Source organism: Felis catus, chromosome D3 (genome assembly GCF_018350175.1).
Source record: "Felis catus isolate Fca126 chromosome D3, F.catus_Fca126_mat1.0, whole genome shotgun sequence".
NCBI lineage: Eukaryota > Metazoa > Chordata > Mammalia > Carnivora > Felidae > Felis > Felis catus.
Genome location: NC_058379.1, coordinates 30,556,755 through 30,571,381, shown reverse-complemented (window position 1 = coordinate 30,571,381; position 14,627 = coordinate 30,556,755). Strand labels below are relative to the sequence as shown.

General features: G+C 39.4%; 1 protein-coding gene and 1 pseudogene across 10 annotated transcripts in view; one reads left to right on the top strand and one right to left on the bottom strand.

Moving 5' to 3' along the window:
* The window catches only part of LOC123381124 (ankyrin repeat domain-containing protein 26-like), a 297,965-nt gene that overhangs the window by 38,800 nt on the left and 244,538 nt on the right, over positions 1-14,627 (top strand). For 8 of the 10 annotated variants that reach the window (XR_006587703.1, XR_006587709.1, XR_006587696.1 and 5 more), the window contains one exon: positions 710-851. The exons of the other annotated variants lie outside the window; for them this stretch is intronic. The gene's annotated coding sequence lies outside the window, so the exon portion shown is untranslated. The remainder of the gene's footprint in view (positions 1-709; positions 852-14,627) is intronic. 10 annotated transcript variants of the gene reach the window in all.
* On the bottom strand, positions 851-3,022 carry LOC123381125 (annotated as a pseudogene).

Here is a 14,627-nt window from a genome sequence, read left to right as displayed (position 1 = left end):
AAATGCAGAGATTTTATCTCAGAAACAATAGGTTTAAATATTCTTTGTATTTTAAGTATTTAATGTTTGCCTGAAAAGAGTTGTTGGGTTTTTTGAGACCTGCAAAGAAAATTTCTAAGAAAAAGAACAAGGTAAGAAAAATAGACAATGTAATTTTATTTTATTTATTTATTTTATTTTTATTTTATTATATTATTTTGATAAATATTTATTAGAGATATTGTTCAGTGGCAAAAAAAATACTTTATGAAAGATGTAGTGAAAAAATAGAAAATCTTCCTTTGTTGTAGAGACATTTGCTGTGAAAAAGTTACTTAGAAATACTAGCTATTGATAACGGTGCCTTTTTGATAAAAATCCGTTCTTTTACAAAGTCTCTGTGATTTCTCTTTTAAATGTTTATTCACTTATTTTTAAAATGTATTTTGAGAGAGAGCACGCACAAGTGGGGGGAGGGGCAGGGGGAGAGGGGGAGAGAGAATCCCAAGCAGGCTCCACGCTGACATTGTGGAGGCCAAGATGGGACTCAAACTCAGGAACCTTGAGGTCATGACCTGAGCCACAATGGAGTCAGATGCTCAAACGACTGAGCCACTAAGGTGCCCCTGTTTTTGCTTTTATAAAAAGATGGGTATTTATCGCTTCTCTACACCTAGTATATTTTATAAATATCTGGGGGACATTTTGAAATGGTATTCTTTATTTGTAGGTCAAAAAGCAAATTACTTCTATGGATGACCTTGTCGACTTCATTCAGTCATCTGAATCTGAAACAGCCTCAGAGGATTGTGAGTTGCCTTACTCTAAGAATTTCATGTTGCTGATTGAACAACTTGGCATGGATTGTAAAGGTAGGAGGCCTTTTTACGTATATGGCTGTAGTGATAGGTGCACACCTTGCCTGGTACTGCACCATAGAACACTGCTGTATTGTAGAGCTGCTCATCTCAGAAATATGTTTTATATTAAAATAAAAGGAGAACTATCGTAGGCTCTCAGCCAAAGAGTCATCATTTCTACTGTACCTTTCTTAGTGGGAATGGCACATCTAACGTGTTTGTTAACTCTGCTTCTCTTCTGTGCCTTCACCCAGGTCAGGTCATTATTTTTCTCCTAGATGACTGAAATAACCTCAGGACCGTTTTCCCTGCCGTTCAGCCTCCCAGGACCTTGGTCTGCACTGCAACCATAATTATTATGTATTTTAAAAAATGTGTATTTCATCATGTTACCTCCTTGCTTAAAGCTTAGCTGTTACTTCTCGTTGCTATTAGGTTAAAGGCCACAGTCCTCTGGCTTCATCTTGTATTGTTTGACATCCTTCTTTCCGTCTGTGTCTTATCCACTGTTTTAGACGTTTCTTCCTGTGAAAGCGCTTGTCGTCTCCAACAGCTTTGGTTAGGTAAACTGCACATATATGAAGTGTGTCATTTGATAGTTTTGACATATGTTTACACGTATGAAACGATGACCGTAATCCAGACAGTTAACATATTCATCACCCTTAAAAATCTCACGTCCCTTTTTATTCCCTTATTATGAAGCTGCCAAATCGTTTTCTAAAGGAGTTGTACTGTTTTCCATTCCCACCAGCAGTCTGTGAGAGCACCAGTTCCTACATACATGTTCATGAACACTTAGTATTGTCAGCTTTTTAAATCCTAGCCATTCGGATGGATATTTTATATATCGTTATGGTTTGAATATACATTTTGCTAATAACTGACGATGTTGGGCATATTTTCACGTGCTTGCTTGCCATCTGGATATCTTCTTTGAATTGTCCAAATCTTTTTTTATTTTAAAAATTTGTTTTCTTACTTGTTGAGTTTTCAGAATTCTTTGTATATGCTAGACACGGTTCCTTCTTACTTTGTTTTCTTTTTGTTTTTTGTGGTTGTTTTTGTTTTTGTTTTCCATTGAGGCATTTTATTTGCACATACGTATTACATCCCTAGAGAAAGAATCCCAGGATTTCCCCTTCTGTGTGTTTTCATCTTGCTTCTTCATGGTCCAGGACTGTAGCTGAGGTGGTCAGTATAATGAAACCAAACTGAGAAGATTATTCTGCCATTTTTCTAGATCTTTGCATTGTCCATCAGTTCTGGGGCCAGTCACTCCATGCTTGCTTAACCTGCCTGTGAGGTTCACAACAATTTTCCCAACTCTGTGATCATCAATGATTTTAAATTCACCAGTGTAACCATGCTTCATCATCACAGTTAGAAAGTGGACAATGTCTTTGGAGCACGGCCTAGTAAGAACCTGGCGTTTGCTTCTCTTTTCAGTATTGTTATGCTTTGGGGAGCATCTTCCACGACATTCACATGCATCATGATGGTGGCGCAGAAAGATGGTGGAAAGAGCTGGATACAGTTCCTTTATCACCTCTCTTTTTTTTTTTTGCAAGGTTTTCCTTCTCCCAGTCTGTGACTTTTCCTTCTCTCAACAGTGTTTTTGAAGAGCAGGTTTTCTTTTTGGTGAAGTCCAGTTTACGCATTCATTTGTTCTTGTATGATTGTTGCTTTTGGTTTTCATATCTAAGAAATCTTTGCCTAGCACAAGGTCACAAAGTTTTTCTCTCGTGCTTTCTTTTATCAGTGTTATAGCTTTAGGTCTCACATTTAGATCTATGACCCATTTTATATTCTTTTTTTTAATGATATAAAGTATGGATACAAGTTCATTCTTTTGCATATGGATATCCAGTTGTTCCAGCACCATTTATTGAAAAGGCTGTGTTTTCTCCACTTTATGCCATTGCTCCTTTGTCATAATCAGTTGGCCATATATGTGTGGGTTGATTTATGGGCTCTATTCTGTCTCACTGATCTCTTTGGCCATCTTTGTACCAATATTATGCTGTTTTAATCACTGCCAGTTTATAAGAATTTTTGAAATCAGGTAGTGTTAGTCGTCCTGCTTTGTTCTTTTCAGTGTTCTTTTGCTACTCTGGATCCTTTGCATTTCCACGTGAATTTTAGAATCAGTTTGTCAGTTTCTTAAAAAAAAAAAAAAAAGAAAGAAAAACCAACTCTGGTGGTCTTCTGGAAATGAAGTTTAGATTATGTTGAATCTACAGATTTATTTGGGGAGAATTGACTTCTTGACAATATTGAATTTTTTAACCCCTGAACAGAGGATATATCTCTCCCTTGATATAGGTCTTTTAAAATTTTCTCAGTAATATTTTGTAGTTTTTAATGTGTAGGTCTTTCTGTCTTTTATGATATTAACTGTGAGTATTTTTTATTTTCAGTGCAGTTGTAAATAATATATCTTAAATTTAAAGTTTTTTGTAATGTTTACCCTTGAGAGAGAGAGACAGAGCATGAGTTGGGGAGGGGCAGAGAGAGAGGGGGACAGAATCTGAAGCAGGCTTCAGGCTCCAAGCTGTCAGTACAGAGCCTGACGTGGGGCTTGAACTCACCAACGTTGAGATCATGACCTGAGCCAGAGCCCAGCGCTTAACCAACAGAGGCACCCAGGTGTCCTGAAATTTTGATTTTTGATTCTTTATAACTAGTATATAGAAATACAGTTGATTTTTGTGTAATGATTCTGTATCTTCCAACCTTGATAAATTTGTGTGTGTGTGTGTGCGTGTGTGTGTGTGTGTGTGTGTATAATTTTAGAGAGAGTACATGAGCAGGGGAGAGGGGCAGAGAGAGAGAGGGAGGGAGAATCTTCAGCAGTCTCCATGCTCAGTGAGAGCCTGACATAGGGCTCCATCCCATGACTCTAGGATCCTAGCCTGAGCTGAAATCAAGAGACACTCAACCGACTGAATCATCCATGTGCCGCTATAAATTCATTAATTCTAGTAGCATTTTTCTTAATCCTGTCAGAGTTTCTACATAAGCAAAGTTCATTAAAATTCATTTTTAATTACTATTTTACTAACAATGGTAAATATTGTAGACTTGTAGCCAATACGTTCTCTGTCACAACTAAGCAGCTTTGCCATTGTACTATAAGAGCAGGCAATAGATACTGCATACATTAATGGGCATGGCTGTATTTTGATAAAATTTAATTTACCAAAACAAGTAGCGTGGCCCACAGGTGGGAGTTTGCCAACTTCTATTTTGTGACCATGTCATTGCTGTAGAGACAATTTCACTTCATTTTCTACTTGGATGTCCTTTCTTGCTTTTTCTTGTTTGATTGCGTTGGCTAGAACTGCTAGTATAGTGCTGAAGAGAAGAAGTCGTTCAGTGAATGTGATTCTTGTCTTCTTCCTGATCTTCTAGGAAATGCATTCAGTTTTTTACCATTATATGTAACGTTAGCTGTAGATTTATCATGACTTGTTTTGTTATGTTTTGTTTTAAATCATATTGAAGTTCCCTTGTATTCCAGGATTGCTGAAAGTTTTTATCTGGAATGGGATGTTGAATTTTGACAAGAGACTTATTTTACCTACGGAGATGATCATATAATTTTCCTTTTTTAAAAGTTTGTTAATATGGGGAATAACACTAATTGGTTTTGGAATCTTAAACCAACTCTGCATTTCTTGGATAAACACCATTTGGTCATAAGAAATTATCCCTTAGTGTATTGTTAGATTGCATCCCCCCCCCCCACACACACACACGGCTATAGTTTAATTAATTAATTAATTAATTAAATATAACTGATTGTCAAGTTAGCTAACATACAGTGTATACATTGTGCTCTTGGCTTTGGAAGTATATTCCCATGATTCATTACTCACATACAACACCCAGTGCTCATCCCAACAAGTGCCCTCCTCAATGCCCATCACCCATTCTCCCCTTTCCCCCACCCCTCCATGAACCTTCAGTTTGTTCTCTGCATTTAAGAGTTTCTCATGGTTTGCCCCCCTGTCTGAAATGATTTTTCCCCTTTTTATCCGTAACTTTATCTTCTAGTTCACCTATTCTCTCCTCTGCCTCTTCAATCCGAGCTGTCGTCGTTTCCATTTTGTTTTGCATTTCGTTTAAAGCGCTTTTCAGCTCCTCGTGACTGTTCCTTAGTCCCTTGATCTCTGTAGCAAGAGATTCTCTGCTGTCCTCTATACTGTTTTCAAGCCCAGCGATTAATTTTATGACTGTTATTCTAAATTCACTTTCTGTTATATTATTTAAATCCTTTTTGATCAGTTCATTAGCGTTGTTATTTCCTGGAGATTCTTCTGAGGGGACTTCTTCCGCTTGGTCATTTTGGATAGTCCCTGGAGTGGTGAGGACCTGCAGGGCACTTCCCCTGTGCTGTGGTGTATAACTGGAGTTGATGGGCGGGGCCGCAGTCCGACCTGGTGTCTGCCCCCAGCCCACCGCTGGGGCCACAGTCAGACTGGTGTGTGCCTTCTCTTCCCCTCTCCTAGGGGCAGGATTCACTGTGGGGTGGCGTGGCCCGTCTGGGCTACTTGCACACTGCCAGGCTTGTGATGCTGGGGATCTGGTGTATTAGCTGGGATGGGTAGGCAAGGTGCACGGGGGCAGGAGGGGCAGGCTTAGCTCGCTTCTCCTTAGGTGACCCACTTCAGGAGGGGCCCCTCTTCCGTGGGCCTCTCGTCTGTGCTTGGCTCCGGAGACTCCGTTCTGCTAATCCTCTGGCGGTTTTCTGGGTTATTTAGGCAGGTGTAGGTGGAATCTAAGTGATCGGCAGGATGGGCGGTGAGCCCAGCGTCCTCCTACGCCGCCATCTTCCCTCTCTCCTCGCCAAAATAATTTCTAAGAGAAAATACTCCAGAGTAATTAACAGGCATTATCTACCCAAGGAATGGAACAAATAGGAAGTTGAGGTTCTAAGGAGCTGCCTTGTTTGTGCCAGTGGCCCCACGCTAGCTCTTTATTAATTGCACCACCTGGGATGCTGATAGCGAACTGAGCTTTGGAACATTTCAGGCCTGGCATGGAATGCAGTTTTTACACAAGTGTCTTGTGGTTCAGAAATCCGATTTCACAGCTTATCTTCCGTTAGATGAAAGTATTTACGGTGTGTCTGGAGCTGGAGTAAGTTTCTGCGGGTGCCCAAGAGCAGGGGCCTCCTCTCTCCTCTCATTGATTTGCTGATGCCTAACTGCACTGACGCAGCGGTGAGATACCGGGGAGAGAGCCGTAAAGGCTGTAACAAGAGATGAAGAAGAGCATTATATATAATTACAGGGTCTATCCATCAGGAAGAGCTAACAATTATAAATGTCTATGTGCCGAATACCGGAGCCCCCAAATATATAAAACAATTACTCATAAACATAAGCAACCTTATTGATAAGAATGTGGTAATTGCAGGGGACTTTAACACCCCACTCACAGAAATGGATAGATCATCTAGACACACGGTCAATAAAGAAACAAGGGCCCTGAATGAGACATTGGATCAGATGGACTTGAGAGATATATTTAGAACTCTGCATCCCAAAGCAACAGAATATACTTTCTTCTCGAGTGCACATGGAACATTCTCCAAGATAGATCATATACTGGGTCACAAAACAGCCCTTCATAAGTTTACAAGAATTGAAATTATACCATGCATACTTTCAGACCACAATGCTATGAAGCTTGAAATCAACCACAGGAAAAAGTCTGGAAAACCTCCAAAAGCATGGAGGTTAAAGAACACCCTACTAACGAATGAGTGGGTCAACCAGGCAATTAGAGAAGAAATTGAAAAATATATGGAAACAAACGAAAATGAAAATACAACAATCCAAATGCTTTGGGATGCAGCGAAGGCAGTCCTGAGAGGAAAATACATTGCAATCCAGGCCTATCTCAAGAAACAAGAAAAATCCCAAATACGAAATCTAACAGCACACCTAAAGGAACTAGAAGCAGAACAACAAAGGCAGCCTAAACCCAGCAGAAGAAGAGAAATAATAAAGATTAGAGCAGAAATAAACAATATAGAATCTAAAAAAACTGTAGAGCAGATCAACGAAACCAAGAGTTGGTTTTTTGAAAAAATAAACAAAATTGACAAACCTCTAGCCAGGCTTCTCAAAGAGAAAAGGGAGATGACCCAAATAGATAAAATCATGAATGAAAATGGAATTATTACAACCAATCCGTCAGAGATACAAACAATTATCAGGGAATACTATGAAAAATTATATGCCAACAAATTGGACAACCTGGAAGAAATGGACAAATTCCTGAACACGCACACTCTTCCAAAACTCAATCAGGAGGAAATAGAAAGCTTGAACAGACCCATAACCAGCGAAGAAATTGAATCGGTTATCAAACATCTCCCAACAAATAAGAGTCCAGGACCAGATGGCTTCCCAGGGGAGTTCTACCAGATGTTTAAAGCAGAGATAATACCTATCCTTCTCAAGCTATTCCAAGAAATAGAAAGGGAAGGAAAACTTCCAGACTCATTCTATGAAGCCAGTATTACTTTGATTCCTAAACCAGACAGAGACCCAGTAAAAAAAGAGAACTACAGGCCAATATCCCTGATGAATATGGATGCAAAAATTCTCAATAAGATACTAGCAAATCGAATTCAACGGCATATAAAAAGAATTATTCACCATGATCAAGCGGGATTCATTCCTGGGATGCAGGGCTGGTTCAACATTCGCAAATCAATCAACGTGATACATCACATTAACAAAAAAAAAGATAAGAACCATATGATCCTGTCAATCGATGCAGAAAAGGCCTTTGACAAAATCCAGCACCCTTTCTTAATAAAAACCCTTGAGAAAGTCGGGATAGAAGGAACATACTTAAAGATCATAAAAGCCATTTATGAAAAGCCCACAGCTAACATCATCCTCAACGGGGAAAACCTGAGAGCTTGTTCCCTGAGATCAGGAACACGACAGGGATGCCCACTCTCACCGCTGTTGTTTGACATAGTGCTGGAAGTTCTAGCATCAGCAATCAGACAACAAAAGGAAATCAAAGGCATCAAAATTGGCAAAGATGAAGTCAAGCTTTCGCTTTTTGCAGATGACATGATATTATACATGGAAAATCCGATAGACTCCACCAAAAGTCTGCTAGAACTGATACATGAATTCAGCAAAGTTGCAGGATACAAAATCAGTGTACAGAAATCAGTTGCATTCTTATACACTAACAATGAAGCAACAGAAAGACAAAGAAACTGATCCCATTCACAATTGCACCAAGAAGCATAAAATACCTAAGAATAAATCTAACCAAAGATGTAAAAGATCTGTATGCTGAAAACTACAGAAAGCTTACTAAGGTAATTGAAGAAGAGACAAAGAAATGGAAAGACGTTCCCTGCTCATGGATTGGAAGAAAAATATTGTCAAAATGTCAATACTACCCAAAGCTATCTACACATTCAATGCAATCCCAATCAAAATTGCACCAGCATTCTTCTCGAAACTAGAACAAGCAATCCTAAAATTCATATGGAACCAGAAAAGGCCCCGAATAGCCAAAGTCATTTTGAAGAAGAAGACCAAAGCAGGAGGCATCACAATCCCAGACTTTAGCCTCTACTAGAAAGCTGTCATCATCAAGACAGCATGGTATTGGCACAAAAACAGACACATAGACCAATGGAATAGAATAGAAACCCAAGAACTAGACCCACAAACGTATGGCCAACTCATCTTTGACAAAGCAGGAGAGAACATCCAATGGAAAACAGACAGTCTCTTTAACAAATGGTGCTGGGAGAACTGGACAGCAACATGCAGAAGGTTGAAACTAGACCACTTTCTCACACCATTCACAAAAATAAACTCAAAATGGATAAAGGACCTGAATGTGAGACAGGAAACCATCCAAACCTTAGAGGAGAAAGCAGGAAAAGATCTCTCTGACCTCAGCCGTAGCAATCTCTTACTCGACACATCCCCAAAGGCAAGGGAATTAAAAAGCAAAAGTGAACTACTGGGACCTTATGAAGACGAAAAGCTTCTGCACAGCAAAGGAAACAACCAACAAAACTAGAAGGCAACCAACGGAATGGGAAAAGATATTTGCAAATGACATATCAGACAAAGGGCTAGTATCCAAAATCTATAAAGAGCTCACCAAACTCCACACCCGAAAAACAAATAACCCAGGGAAGAAATGGGCAGAAAACATGAATAGACACTACTCTAAAGAAGACATCCGGGTGGCCAACAGGCACATGAAAAGATGTTCAACGTCGCTCCTTATCAGGGAAGTACAAATCAAAACCACACTCAGATATCACCTCACGCCAGTCAGAGTGGCCAAAATGAACAAATCAGGAGACTATAGATGCTGGAGAGGATGTGGAGAAACGGGAACCCTCTTGCACTGTTGGTGGGAATGCAAATTGGTGCAGCTGCTCTGGAAAGCAGTGTGGAGGTTCCTCAGGAAATTAAAAATAGACCTACCCTATGACCCAGCAATAGCACTGCTAGGAATTTATCCAAGGGATACAGGAGTGCTGATGCCTTGGGGCACTTGTACCCCAATGTTTATAGCAGCACTCTCAACAATAGCCAAATTATGGGAAGAGCCTAAATGTCCATCAACTGATGAATGGATAAAGAAATTGTGGTTTATATACACAATGGAATACTACGTGGCAATGAGAAAAAATGAAATATGGCCTTTTGTAGCAACGTGGATGGAACTGGAGAGTGTGATGCTAAGTGAAATAAGCCATACAGAAAAAGACAGATACCATATGGTTTCACTCTTATATGGATCCTGAGAAACTTAACAGAAACCCATGGGGGAGGAGAAGGGAAAAAAAAAAAAAAGAGAGAGGTTAGAGTGGGAGAGAGCCAAAGCATAAGAGACTGTTAAAAACTGAGAACAAACTGAGGGTTGATGGGGGGTGGGAGGGAGGGGAGGTTGGGTGATGGGTATTGAGGAGGGCACCTTTTGGGATGAGCACTGGGTGTTGTATGGAAACCAATTTGACAATAAATTTCATATTTACAAAAAAAAAAAAGAAATGATTTTTCCCTCTTCTGTTCCCCCATGTTCTTCTGTTACGTTTCTCAAAATCCACATATGAGTGAAAACATGATATTTGTTTTTCTCTGACTGACTTATTTCACTTCACATACTACCCTCCAGTTCCATCCATGTTGTTGCAAATGGCACGATTTCATTCTTTCTCACTGCCAAGTAATATCCATCGTATATATATAAACCACATCTTCTTTACCCATTTATCAGTTGATGGACATTTGGGCTCTTTCCATAATATGGCAATTTTTGATAGTGCTGCTATACACGTTGGGGTACATGTACCCCTATGAGTCAGCACTCCTGTATCCCTTGGATAAGTGCCTAGTAGTGCAATTCTTGGGTTGTAGGGTAATTCTATTTTTAATTTTTTGAGGAACCTCCACACTGTTTTCCAGAGCAGCTGCACCAACCGTGCATTCCCACCGACAGTGCTAGAGCGTTCCCTAGCTCTAGGGACATTTCTGCACATCCTCACCAAAATCTGTTGTTTCCTGAGTTGTTAATTTTATCGACTCTGACCGGTGTGAGGTGGTATCTCACTGTGGTTTTGATTTGTATTTCCCTGATGATGAGCGACGTTGAACATCCTTTCATGTGCCTGTTGGCCATCTGGATGTCTTCTTTGGAAAAGTGTCTATTCATGTCTTCTGCCCATTTCTTCCCTGGATTATTTGTTTTCCAGGTGTTGAGTTTGGCAAATTCTCTATAGAGTATGGATACTAATCCTTTATGTCATTTGCCAATACCTCCCCCATTCTCATTGGTGCCTTTTAATTGTGTGGATTGTTTCCTTTGCAGTGCAGAAGCTTTTTACCTTGATGAGGTCCCAATAGTCCAATTTTGCTTTTATGTCCCTTGCCTTCAGAGATGTGTTGAGTAGAAGTTGCTGTGGCCAAGGACAAAGAGGTTGTGGCCTGTGTTCTCCTCTAGGGTTTTGATGGTTTCCTCTCTCACAATGAGGTCTTTCATCCATTTTGAGTTTATGCATGGTGTAAGAAACTGGTCCAGTTTCATTCTTCTGCATGGTGCTGTCCAGCGCTCCCAGCACCATTTGCTAAAGAGCCTATCTTTTTTCCATTGGATACTCTTTCCTGCTTTGCCAAGGTTTAGTTGGCCATACATTTGTGGATCCATTTCTGGATTTTCTATTCTATTCCATTCGCCTTTGTGTCTCTTTTTGTGCCAATAGTATACTCTCTTGATGATTGCAGCTTTGTAGTAGAGGCTAAAGTCTGGGATTGTGATGCCTCCAGCTTTGGTTTTCCTTTTCAACACTACTTTGGCTATCTGGGATCTTTTGTGGTTCCATACAAAGTTTAGGATTGTGTGTTCTAGCTCTGAGAAGAATGCCAGTGCAATGTTGATTGGGATTGCATTGAATGTGTAGATTGCTTTGGGTCGTATCGACATTTTCGTAATATTTCTTCTTCCAATCCATGAGCATGGAATGTTTTTCCATTTCTTTATGCCTTCTTCAATTTCTTTGCTATCCATTCTATAGTTTTCGGTATACAAATCTCTTACATCTTTTCGTTAGGTTGATTCCTAGGTATTTTATGTTTCTTGGTGTAATTGTAAATGAGCTCGGTTTCTTGATTTCTCTTTCTGTGGCTTCATTATTGGTATATAGAAGTGCAATCAATTTCTGTGTGTTGATTTTGTATCCTGTGACTTTGCTGAATTCACGTATCAGTTCAAGCAGCTTTTTGGTGGAGTCTTTCGGGTCTTCCATGTAGAGTATCATGTCATCTGCGAAAAGTGAAAGTTTAACTTCTTCTTTGCCAATTTGGATGAGTTTTATTTCATTTTGTTGTGATTGCTGAGGCTAGGACTTCCAACACTATGGTAAACAACACTGGTGAGAGTGGACATCCCTTTCATGTTCCTTATCTCCGGTGGGGGGGGGGGTGGGGCAGGAAGTTCTCTGTTTCTCCCCATTGAGGATGATATTAGCAGCGAGCTTCTCATATATGGCTTTTATGATGTTAAGGTGTGTTCCTTCTATCCCAACTTTCTTGAAGGTTTTTATTAACAAAGGATGCTGTAGTTTGTTAAATGTTTTTTCTGCATTTGACAGGATCATATGGATGATCGTATCCTTTCTTCTGTTAATGTGATGTATCATTTTGATTGATTTGCGAATATTGAAGCAGCCCTGTAGCCCAGGAATGAATCCCACTTGATCATGGTGAAGAATTCTTTCATATACTGCCGAATTGGATTTGCTAGTATCTTGTTAAGAATTTTGGCATCCATGTTCATCAGGAACATTGGCCTGTCATTCTCCTTTTTAGTGGGGTCTCTATCTGTTTTGGGAATCAAGGGAATGCTAGCTTCACAGAATGAGTCCGGAAGCTTTTCTTCCATTTCTTTGTTCAACAGCTTGAAAAGAATTAGTATTAACTCTGCTTTCAATGTCTTGTAGAATTCCCCTGGGAAGACTTCTGGCCCAGGACTCCTATTTGTTGGGAGATTTTTGATAACTGATTGAATTTCTTCGCTGGTTATGGGTCTGTTCAAATTTTCTATTTCTTCCCGTTTGAGTTTGGGTAGTGTGTGGTTGTCTAGGTATTTGTCCATTTCTTCCAGGTTGTCCAGTTTGTTGGCCTATAAGTTTTCGTAGTATCCTCTAATAATTGAATTTCTGTGGTGTTGATTGTGGTCTCTCCTCTCTCATTCATGATTTCATCTCTTTGGATTCTCTTTTCTTTTTGAGAGAGCTGGCTAGGGGGTTATCAAGTTTATTTATTCTTTAAAAAAAAAAGCAGCTCTTAGATTCACTGATCTGTTCTACTGTGTTGTGTTTTGTTTTTTGGGTATTTTTGGATTCTATAGTGTTTATTTCTGCTGTAATCTTTATTGTTTCTTCTAATGGCTGTAGGGTTTCTTTGCTCTTCTTCTTCTAGTTTCTTTAGGTGTGAGGTTCGATTTTGTATTTTGGATTGCTCTCATTTCTTGAGAAATGCCTGGATTGCAATGTGTTTTCCTTGTAGGGCTGCCTTTGCTGCATCCCAAAGGGTTGGGACTGTCATGTTTTCATTTTCATTTGCCTCCATATATTTTTTAATTTCTCTTTTCATCGTCTGGTTGACCCATTCTTTCTCCAATAGGATGTTCTTTAGCCTCCATGCATTTAGAGGCTTTCCAAAGGTTTTCTTTTGTTTGATTTCAAGTTTCATAATGCTGTGATCTGAAAATATGCATGGTATGATCTCACTTCTTTTATATTTATTGAGGGCTGTTTTGTGACCCACTTGTGTGATCTGTTTTGGAGAATGTTCCACATGTACTCGAGAAGAATGTGTATTCTGCTGCTGTTGGATGAAAAGTTCTGAATAGATCTGTCAAATCCATCTGGTCCAGTGTATCATTCAAAGCCTTTGTTTCTTTACTGATTTTCTGCCTAGATGATCTGTCCATTGTTGTAAGGGAGTATTAAAGTCACCTACAATTTCCATATGATTATCAATAAGATTGCTTATGTTTGTGATTAATCGATTTATATATTTGTGGGGTCTCAAGTTGGGGCCACCAACATTTACAATTGTTAGCTCTTCTTGATGGATATATCCCTTAATTATGACATAATGCCTTTCTTCATCTCTTGTTAGAGTCTGTAGTTTGAAATCTCGTTTGTCTCATCTAAGTATGGCTACTCCAGCTTTCTTTTGACTTCCAGTAGCATAATACATGGTACTCCATCCCCTAACCTTCAATCTAATGGTGTCCTCATGTCTAAGATAAGTCTCTTGTAGACAGCATATAGATGGATTTTGTTTTGTTTTGTTTTTTTAAATCCATTCTGATACCCTATGTGTTTTGATAGGGGCATTTAGTCCATTCACATTCAGAGTGATTATTTAAAGATAGGGATTTAGTGTCATTGTGTTGTCTGTAGGTTTCATGCTCGTGGTGATGTTTCTGGTCCTTTGTAGACTTGGCAACATTCCATTCACATAGTCTTCCTGAGGATCTCCTGCAGGGCTGGTTTAGTGGTCATGAGCCCTTTTAGTTTTTGTTTTTCTGGGAAATCTTATCTCTCCTATTCTGAATGACAGCCTTGCTGGAGAAAGGATTCTTAGCTGCATATTTTCCTATTCAGCACATGGACTTTCTCCTACCATCACCTCCTGGCCTGCCAAGTTTCAGTGGACAGGTCTGCTACTACCCATATGTGTCTACCCTTGTAGGTTAAGGCCCGTTTGTCCCTTGCTGCTTTCAGAATTCTCTCTTTCTCTTTGTAACTTGCCAGTTTCACTATGATATGCTGTGGAGAAGACCTATTCCTGTTGAATCTGAAGGGAGTTGTCTGTGCCTGCTGGATTTGGATGTCTGCTTCCTTCTCCAGATTAAAGAAGTTGTCACCTATAATTTGTTCAAGTAAACCTTCTGCCCTTTTCTCTCTCTCTTATGCTGGAACTGTTACGATGTGGATATTATTACATTTCATTGAATCACTTAGTTTTCTAATACTCCCCTCATGGTCTAATATTTTCTTATCACCCTTTTTCTTGGCTTCATCATTTTCCATAATTTCATCTTCTATGTCACTTATTCTCCCCTCTGTTTTCTCCATCCTTGCTATTACTGCATCTAGTTTATTTTGCATCTTATTTACAATATTACTTAATTGTTGTGACTATTTCTTAGTTCCTTGATCCCTACAGCAATAGATTCTCTGCTGTCTTCTATGCTTTTTTGTAA